Consider the following 10131-nt stretch of genomic DNA (forward strand, 5'->3'; position numbering starts at 1 on the left):
ATCAGCTGGGTATCAGAGAGCAGCGCAGCTCACCTGAGACTCACGCTTTTGCCAGGAACCTTGTGCTGGCTATTCATCGAAAGATATGAATTATAAAGAAGGTGTAATTAAATTTGAGATAGATAAAGCACCTCGATGAAGACCTGTTTAGGAGAAGCACCACCTCATTTTATGATGATCTGATAAGACTTTTGGTAATGTTTAATTTGTCAGGGAGAGGACGGAATATATATATATATATATATATATATATATATATAGGGTCTTTAGGGTCAGTACAGGATGCATTAAATTGATCAAAAGTGACAGTGAACATGTTTAAAATGTTACAAAATATTACTATTTCAAACAAATGCTGTTCTTTTGAACTTTGTATTCATCAAAGAATCCTGAAGAAAATGCATCACGGTTTCCAAAAAACTGTTTTCAACATTGATAATTATCAGAAATGTTTCTTGAGCAGCAAATCAGCATATCAGAATGATTTCTGAAGGATCATGTGACACTGAAGACTGGAGTAATGATGCTGAAAATTCAGCTTTGATCACAGGAATAAATTACAATTTAACATTTTTTTTCCAAATATTTTTGATCAAATAAATGCAACCTTCTTTGAAAAACATTTTAAAAAATCTCACCGAACCCAAACTTTTGAACTATAATACAGTATGAAAATTCAATGAAAATATGGTTTCTACATAAATAACCATATGGTGATGACTTTTTTTTTTTGGATAATCCAGTACATACTTCACAAATGACAGAAAATTCATCCCATTTGATCTTTTTCTCTTCTCTTCTTATTGTTACATAATGTGAAGCAAAAACAGCTTCACATTATGTAACACTTCAGTTCAAAACAAAAGACTTAAAAAGCAAAAGTAATACAATAAAAAGGCAAAGTTCTGCCTAAAACACACCCCTTAACATCATAACATCCATCCTTGATCTGAAAATGAGTTTTTCAGTAGTTTTTGATGATGAGAAACGGTTTCTTGTAAGGCCTCTGAAAACAGTTTTAACAAGGTTACCTCTATTTGCAATCCCTTCCAAGTCACCTTGAAAGCAAATCAATGTGTGTGCGCAGCCGATGACACAGTCATCACGATCACACCGCACAGCTGTCATGACCCCTGGTAAACAGAGTTTGTTTAGCACTTCCAGGGCGCGGTGTGGATGAAGAGGTTTGTGGGTAATGGGCTCTGATGTCACATCAGTGTTGTAGAGCATATGGAGATGTCAGCTCGTGTGCAGTCTTAATGGAGTCGTTACACCTGTGCACCCTGACACCTCACTCCCGGCTCATGATGGATTACAGCGCTCATGCAAAGCTGATGAGCCATCTAGTTGTTTTTTATTTTCGATACACTTGCTCGTAGTGTCGTTCCTGAACAGAATCTGGTGCTTGAACTAGCTGTTTGTAATGAAGGTTTACTGATGAGACAGAGCCTAGTGTGTGTTATAAATGATGCTCATTTGATTTCCATTAGATATTCTGACATAATTGGCTCCAATATATAATATTCATTGTGATTTATATGCTTGAGAGGAAAATCCAGAAACCAGTATATCATCAATTCTGTTCAAATTATGGAAAATTCTATTTCCATTAGATATTCTGACATAAAATAGATCCGATAACATAAAAATAAGTTGTTGTTTTTTTTAATTGGGGCGAATAAAACTATCTTGTGTGAGTCAATTTTACAGAGGTGTAAAGAGTACCTGAAAACCATACTTGAGTAAAAGTACAGATACCTTACACTGAAAATGACTCCACTACAAGGTACAAGTAACCAATTCCAATATGACTTGAGTAAAAGTCTGAAAGTATCTGATTTTAACAGTACTTAAGTATTTTACTCATGCTGAATGTAGGCTCAGAGATGCACTAGTCCTGAGAGACATACCAGTGAAAATAAGAAACAATTGATTTGTGAGATGAGAAATCAAGCTTATTTTCTAAAATCAAAATAAAACTGAAACAACTCAATGTTGCAATAAATCAAGGTCGACACAACAACCTTTTAAATGTCTACAAACTCTCAAGTCTCAGTTGAGCTCAAGTGCACAAAAAGGTCATAAGTAAACCAATATTCTTCAAAAAGGTCTTGTCAATATAGCAGATAAATAAAACAATGTTAAGTAAAATTAAATAGTCAGAGTCTACTGTATGTGCTGATTTGAGCCTCATCACCGGCTGCAGTCATTTCCTCATCTAATAAATCAAACACCTGCGATCAGCAAATACCTGCTAATGCGCTCACATTCACGTAAAGTATCCTTGTTGACACGTTTTGGGTGAGTAAAGGCAAAATGCACAAGATATAGTACCTTCAATGCCTTTAGATGGCATTATCGTTTCTTTATAGCAGAAACAAACTGCTGCAGAAAAAGTTAGGTGTCATGAAAAATGTAATGTGTAATTGCATTACTCATCACAAATGTAGTGGAGTAAAAAGTACATTTACTTGTTCAAAAATGTGGTCAAGTAGAGAGTAAAAGTTGCCAATATCTTTGATACTCAGTACAACTACAAAGTAGCCAAAAAGATACTTAAGTACAGTAACTAATTTCATTTACTCAAGTACTTTACACCTCTGCAATTTTACAATGGAAAATAGTAAATAAATGTAAATATATATATTTTTTATTAACTTGATTGTTTCTTTTAAAGGAGACCCATAATGCCCTTTACAAGATGTAATATAAGTCTCTGGTGTCCCCAGAATGTGTCTGTGAAGTTTCAGCTCAAAATCCCCCACAGATCATTTATTATAGCTTGTTAAATTTGCCCCTATTTGGGTGTGAGCAAAAACACGCCGTTTTTGTGTGTGTCCCTTTAAATGCAAATGAGCTGCTGCTCCCGGCCCCAGAAGAGGGCGGAGCTTTAACAGCTCTCGCTTCGGTTGCTCAACAACAACAAAGCTGGAGAATCTCACGCAGCCAAAATGAGGATTGTCAGTAACGGTTAAATTGACGCTTGTTTGTGATACAGTCCGGTGTAAAATGACAGCATGGCAGCGTCTCAGGGGCGGGTTTATGTAAATTTTAGGGTTAGTGATGTCACTAACCCAGGAAGAAGCTTGTTGTAGTCCCTACCAGTCCTTAAACAGTGATTTCTGTAAAAGAAAATATCTCCCTTTGCATTGAACTTTGAGCGTCGTAACTTTGCAGATGTTGTTTATGATCAAACAGCAACATTACACACTAACTAAAGTTAAAAAAGTGAAATAATAATCAACCACCCCTTTAATGAATTGCAATTTATACACTTGGGAAATGTCTAACATATTTCCGAATTTGCTGACTCTAAGTTTATCCTGACAATAGAATGAAACGCTCTCTTCTTCACTCCAATTGTCGCATTTTCTGTCACCGTTTGACATTTTCCCCCTCAAACGCTGAAACACTTAAACACTTTATACATTGTGGGGTGTCTCTGTGACTGTCCAAAGCACGTGAATATGAGGCACGCTAGTGTTGTCACTTGCTAAGCATCTAGTGATAACATTCTAACACTGCATCATTTCACACTGTACACGTTTGGCACCGCAAAAGCGGTACTAACCCTGGTAAAAATTACAAGTGTGAAACGTTCCTTTACCCGGGGTTAAAAGTGGAGTTTAGAACAACGCTAACCCCTAGAGTTGTAAGGGCTTTTTTTGACCACTTAGCAACCATCCAGAACACCCTAGCAACACTAGTGAAATTTGCACAAGCAAGCACCACCATATTATTATAAATACTTAGAAATCATATAAATGTAAAATTAAAATTTGTACAATCAAGCACCATATTATTACAAACTGAATGCTGTCAATAATCATCCATTTTTATGTCATTATTATATAAGCAGTATTTTCTCCTTTCTAAGGGGCCATTCACACAGAACGCGTCTTTGCGTCTAAAAACGTTAAACATAGAACGCGAGAGTCTCGAGACGCGCCTTTGAGACGTGATGCAATAATGACAATAACGGAAATAATAGAAATAGGCAAACTGCAGAATTTACAGATACAAGTTTTGACATGGAAAAAAGAAAATAAGATAATAATGAGCACCTCCTCCACCATGTTGCCATTATATAAAACAGTTGTCATGCCAACTCGCAACACTTTCCCCGCCTCCAAGGTCTTCTGATTGGTCCACTGTTTTGGAACTGACATTGATGAGCGGCGCTGCGTGTAAAAGTTGAAATTCTTTCAACTTGACACGGCGTCTTAAAAACGCGGTGCTCATGTCTGAGGCGCTGCAAAAGACGCGAGCGTAACGGTCATGCACGTCCGTCAAGTGCGTGTTTACATAGAAAAACAATGGGAAAGTAGCGCATTGGAATAGAAAAACGCATTCTGTGTGAACGGCCCCTAAGACAGCATTACATGCATCTCTCACAGAGGATGGGACCTAATAATGCATTGCAACAAGCTGGATGACAAAATCCAAGAAGGTGGACGAAACAAGACATGCTGATTATAAATCATTTTATACCAAAAAAAAAAAAAAAAACTGATTTTTTACCCAATATTTGTATGCACTAAATATTTTTATGCTTATGAGAGTATCACATCCTTATCTAATACCAACATCTACTGACGCTTCATGTGAGAATCACCATTTCTCCCTTTGTAGAGCGAAAATTAAAATACTTTTAAGTTATCATGCTGCCTTAGCGGATGCTGGCTATGCAGGCAGTTGGCAGCTCACTAGGCTTTCGAACACATCTGGAGATGCCCGAGAGAGAAAGAGATTGAATTTATGATAATCTTGGGCCTAATGGCCTCACCGTCACATTCTGCCACGGAAATGAGATCTGTGTGTGTCTGAAGCCTGTATTGAGAGCATTCAGGATCCATACAAGTCAGTTCAGCACAGTTAGACGGAGCTCAGATACATGACAGATGAGTCTCTGGCCTTCACTTAAGCTTAAAAAAGAAAATATAATTTGATTCAATAAAGAAGCATCATCTCTGCCAATTACAATACTAAATTAAAAGTTTGTGACTTAAAAGGATAAATGGATAAACTTTCCCCATTTAACATTAAATAGTCACTATTATCATTAAATGGACTTAAACTGCACATGATCAGACTGTTTTTGTTTTCCATTTGTTTGCAACATTTATAGAACACGATCAAACATTTAACAACATTTATATAAAACACCACAAACCACTACTAGCATTTAATAAATGTCATACGTTTCATAATTTCTTGAAGTGAAATAAGTCCAGATGATGCCTCTTTTCTCTGTCATACTCTGCTCTCTGTCCGAGACAATAGCTATCCTATTTGCTATCTTTTCAAACGGAAGTCACAAGCACTATTGCGCAACATGTCAGAGCACATTTACTAACCACTGGCCCTCTGCAGTATTTTTTATAAAAAATATATATTTTAGTCCCTATGACAATGTCATTGCTTGCATTTTTGTGACAGACAGCGCAGGTCATCGTGTCACTCGCAGCGGCAAATACAAGATGAGCCCGTCTGCGTCTCTCGGTGAAACTGCACCTGTCATAAAAATGTGAAGGCACATCATCGACATTTAGTTTTTGGTTTTGTGCTTGCGTAATAATGTGAGGAATATTACACATGTAGTTCTGGAGGAAATGAACCTAGATATGCTGGGTGAAGTTGGTATGATTTCTTTAGTCGATGGTTTGTATGTGTTTGATTTAAATCATGCATGTTACTGACAAACATTCTTCAACATAAACCACCTAAAGTTGCAGTTCCTAATAAAATAAATGTTTTATTTAATTGCCAAACCTATTTTACTTGCACGTGTCGCTTGGTGAGTGTTAATTAAGGATGCTGTGTGTGCTATATTAAGATTAAACTTTCTACCACATGACATGCATGTACGTAGCAAAAAAACAAACAAAAACAAATTAGATGTCTTTAATAACTCAATTGTTTCTTCTATATATCAATGAGATTAACTGGAGAGCAAATGGAGAAATCTTTAAAGTTTATACTGTATATACAGTATGTGAGTGGTAAGATATATATTTCATTCTTAATTAAAAGTCCCAATTAAAAATATAGCTGCGAGCTGCAATTAGCGGGGTACATGCGCTTTAAGGCCTTTAAGCACGTGTAAAAAGGTATAATGTTTTATTTAGCAAGCCTGTAACCATCTCGATTATAGATGGAAAAGACCATTTATAGCCAAAACAGGCAATTTACCATATGGTTTATAAAGGTTATTGAGGTTGAACCAAAAACCTAGGACTAGTTCGCCAAAGTTGGTTTTCGAAATAATCTTCAATATTTAATGAATGATTTGATTAACAGAGGTGTTTCTAGAGGCAAAGTTGTTCTACCATGTGGTATGAATGTGGTGGGCAAAAAAATCGTGCGATGCATGATCCTTTACGCACGTGAAAAATGTGGCCGATTTCTTTCGATTTCTCACAGGCCTCTCGGGCCGTGAGTCAAACAGTTTCAAAGAGTTTCGTTCCGATTGGCCTCCATTAACCTTGTCTGATAGCTGCTCAGACTTCATTGGCTGATGGTGGACATGTTTTTTGAGATGTGTCAATGTCCTGATAGACAGTCATGGCACCTCAGACGAAGACAAGTCGATCAAACTAACGGTGAAGTAGTTATAGCCATTTTCATGTTTTTTTCCTGTTATAGCGCCACCAAGCGGCCAGTCGCCACATCCTTTTTCACACAACCACAGAATGAGCTCTTACATAGGTGTGTTGAGTTTGGTGAAAATATCTCATTCCGTTCACGAGTTATAGCCATTTTAGTAAACGTGGCTCCACCCACTTCAAACATTTTGGCGGCCCTTAGGTACGGTGGCCCAGTAGTGCACAACACAACGAAATTAAAAAAGCAAACATAAGTTCACAACACAATGGAATAAAGCCACAACACAACGGAAATGCTCCCGACCACTAGGGGGCTCTCAGAGCTCGATATTGTTAGTATTCCTTGCCAATGTTTTATAGAATCGACAGTGATATGAATACCACGATTAGTTTCAACAGTATATAACCACTGTATATCGACATGAAATATTAATTCAAAATCACTTGAGTGCACAATAGCTTCATATTTATACCTGTGAACGATTTGACGCGCTACCACGGCGAATGATGAAGGGAACGTCTGACAGTTCCACCAAGTGGTTAAAACGTATAATCTGTATTCATTACAATGACTTTGTTTAACATTTAAAAACAGACATATTCAAATTACAAAGCTTGTCAGTCTTACCAACAGGAAGTAACAAGCTTTGTAATTTGAACATGTCTGTTTTTAAATGTTAAACAAAGTCATTGTAATGAATACAAATTATACATTTTAACCACTTGATGGAATTGTCAGACGTTCCCTTCATCCGTGGTAGCGCATCAAATCATTCACAGGTATAAATATGAAGCTATTGTGCACTCAAGTGATTTTAAATTAATATTTCATGTCGATATACAACGTTTACATACTTAATAGAAATGACTTTATAGAACATTGGCAAGGAATACTAATATTAACGAGCTCTGAGAGCCCCCTAGTGGTCGGGAGTATTTCCATTGTGTTGTGGCTCGATTTCGTTGTGTTGTGAACTTATGTTTGCTTTTTTAATTTCATTGTGTTGTGCACTACTGGGCCACCGTACTTAGGGACCGTGAATTAAAATTTCAACTTTTTCTTTGATAACTATTGACAATCAAACTCTAGAGTATCTTGCTGCACTGGTTTGGTTCCGATCGGGTTAAAAACCTAGGACTAGTTCGTAAAAATAGTTTTTTTCAAAAAATCCAAAATACCCGAAAATTTCGAATCTGAGCCAAGGATTCCAACAATATGAGACATTTGAGTCTACGCCTAATGGTTTAGGAGTTATAAGCGATTTCATATTTTTCACCGCTGTAGTACCCTTGTCAGGCCGATTGGGGTGAGCCTTGGTGACGTTGCAGACGGTATGAGTACTACCAGTCTCTACGACTTAAGATCACTTTTAGGGAAGAATGCTGATCATTGGAAATTTTAACAATTGCAATAGGGTTTCAGCGCTACACACTCGAACCCCTACAAAATAATGTCTCATTTGCCTCTCAATGAGATTAACTGGAAAGCACATGGATACTTTTGCTTTCAGATTTTTCTTTTTAGATAAATGCTCCAGTAATCTTTGGAGTTTCTCAAAAATATCTCACACTTAATGCATTAGTTAACATGAACTAACAATGAGCACTATATTTTTAAAGCATTTATTAATGTTGTTAATAAAGTTAGTAAAAATCGAATTGTTCATGTTAGTTCACAGTGCATTAACTAATGTTACCAGATACAACTTTGAATTTTAAAAATGTGTTAGTAAATGTTGAAATTACCATTGACTTGGATTAATAAATGCTGTAGAAGTATTGTTCGTTGTGAAACCTTTTTTGTAAAGTGTTACTAAATTATGATGACAGAGCTATAAAACTTTCCTCTGGTCATGGACAGGTCTCCATACACTTCTTCCAAACAAACACTCGTGCTGTGCATATGTCGGAGAGGTTGCATTTCACCATCCGTTATTGCATCCTTATCATGAGTTTGCTCCACCGTGAACATGTCAAAGCACGTGTTTGTTGCATCTGTCAGTATCTGCTCACGTAAAGTCACGCATCCTTTAAAAGACAACAGTTGACACCGATCTAGCGTGCCGGAGCTAAAGAGATAATGAGACATTCACCGCTCCACCTGTGCACAGAAACGCCGCAGGATCTGAGCCATGTGGCGGGCGAGGGTGTTGGGTTTCGCTCGCTCCATCCCCTCCGTGAAGGGCCGACCCGAGGGCTTTATCCTCGTCTTTCTTCCCTCCATGCGCAGCTGAAGGCTGGTGGATGGAGGGCTCTGAAGGTACAGTGTAACAGCAGGTGCAGGATGGTTGCTCCTGAAAGGGCAGCATGCATTATTAAAGGGCCGCCACCTCTTTGGTTACTCTTGCATCTGTTGTGAAATAGTGACGTGTGTTTGGCTGGGTCAGATGCATGCATGTCTGGCAGAGAGAGTGACAGCTGTTGGCCAATCAAAATAAAGATCATTCAAAACATATCAAGTTTATTTTGAGATCAGATGTCGTCAGGACAGTGTTCTGCAAAACTATGACTGCATAAACAGCTAAGTATCTGAATATAGTGCTGTTGTACAAATGTAGATGTTTTCAAAGCATTAAAGGAATAGTCTATTCAAAAATGTACATTTTCTTTTGTAACTTCAACTTCATCTTCAATGAAGCGCAAAACATTAGGTAGAAAAGCTGCACTTTTCTTTACAACCCAAGTTGACAGTTTATACTGAAAAGCTCCAAAAACAAAAAAACAAAAAAAACAACAACAACAAAAAAAACCCCTTTATGCAACACTCCAAAAAATGCTGGGTTAAAAACAACCCAAGTTGGGTTGAAAATGGACAAACCCGTTGGTTGGGTTAAATGTTTGTCCAACATGCTGGGCAGTTTTATTTAACCCAACTATTGTTTAAAAATGACTATGTGTCTGGCTTAAAATGAATGCAAAGTATGTTGGAAATTTAAAATAAGACACATAATTACTAGAGGCAACAATAATAGTCAAAAAGTGAACATTGAGTTAAATAAAACTACCCAGCAGGTTGGGCAAACATTTAACCCAAACATTGGGTTAAAACAACCCATTCGCTTGGATTGTCCATTTTCAACCCAACTTGGGTTGTTTTTAACCCAGAATATCATAAATTAAATTCATATAACTTTTCCAAGTCTTCTGAAGTCATATGATGAATTTGTGCAACAATGAAGAATAGTTCACCCAAAAATGATGACAGAATTTTTATTTTTCGGTGAACTATCCCTTTAAATCTAATTTGTGCTTCTTGTGTTTAAAAAAACGCACCTTTATACAAGTCAGACCAATGCTATAAGTTAATGAAAGAAAGAATATGGGGATGGAATGATAAGAGAGTGAGTAAAGGATGATAAAATCAATTTAATTTAAATTAAAATTTAAATTTAAAATCTATTTTTGGGTCAAATATTTGTTTAAGAGGCCATATTTTGCCCTTTTACAAAGTCTTGATTTTGTTTCTGGGCTCTACTAGAACAGGTTTTAATGCTTGAATGTTAAAAAACACATTATTTTCCCCATA

The 10131-nt window shown here is 36.8% G+C and overlaps 1 protein-coding gene across 1 annotated transcript in view; it reads left to right on the top strand.

Annotated features, from left to right (window-relative positions):
* LOC125270760 (potassium voltage-gated channel subfamily H member 7-like) overlaps positions 1-10131 on the top strand; it is a 122776-nt gene that overhangs the window by 8488 nt on the left and 104157 nt on the right. The gene's annotated exons all lie outside the window — the stretch shown is intronic.

This window comes from Megalobrama amblycephala, linkage group LG6, assembly GCF_018812025.1.
Source record: "Megalobrama amblycephala isolate DHTTF-2021 linkage group LG6, ASM1881202v1, whole genome shotgun sequence".
In the NCBI taxonomy this organism is placed as follows: domain Eukaryota; kingdom Metazoa; phylum Chordata; class Actinopteri; order Cypriniformes; family Xenocyprididae; genus Megalobrama; species Megalobrama amblycephala.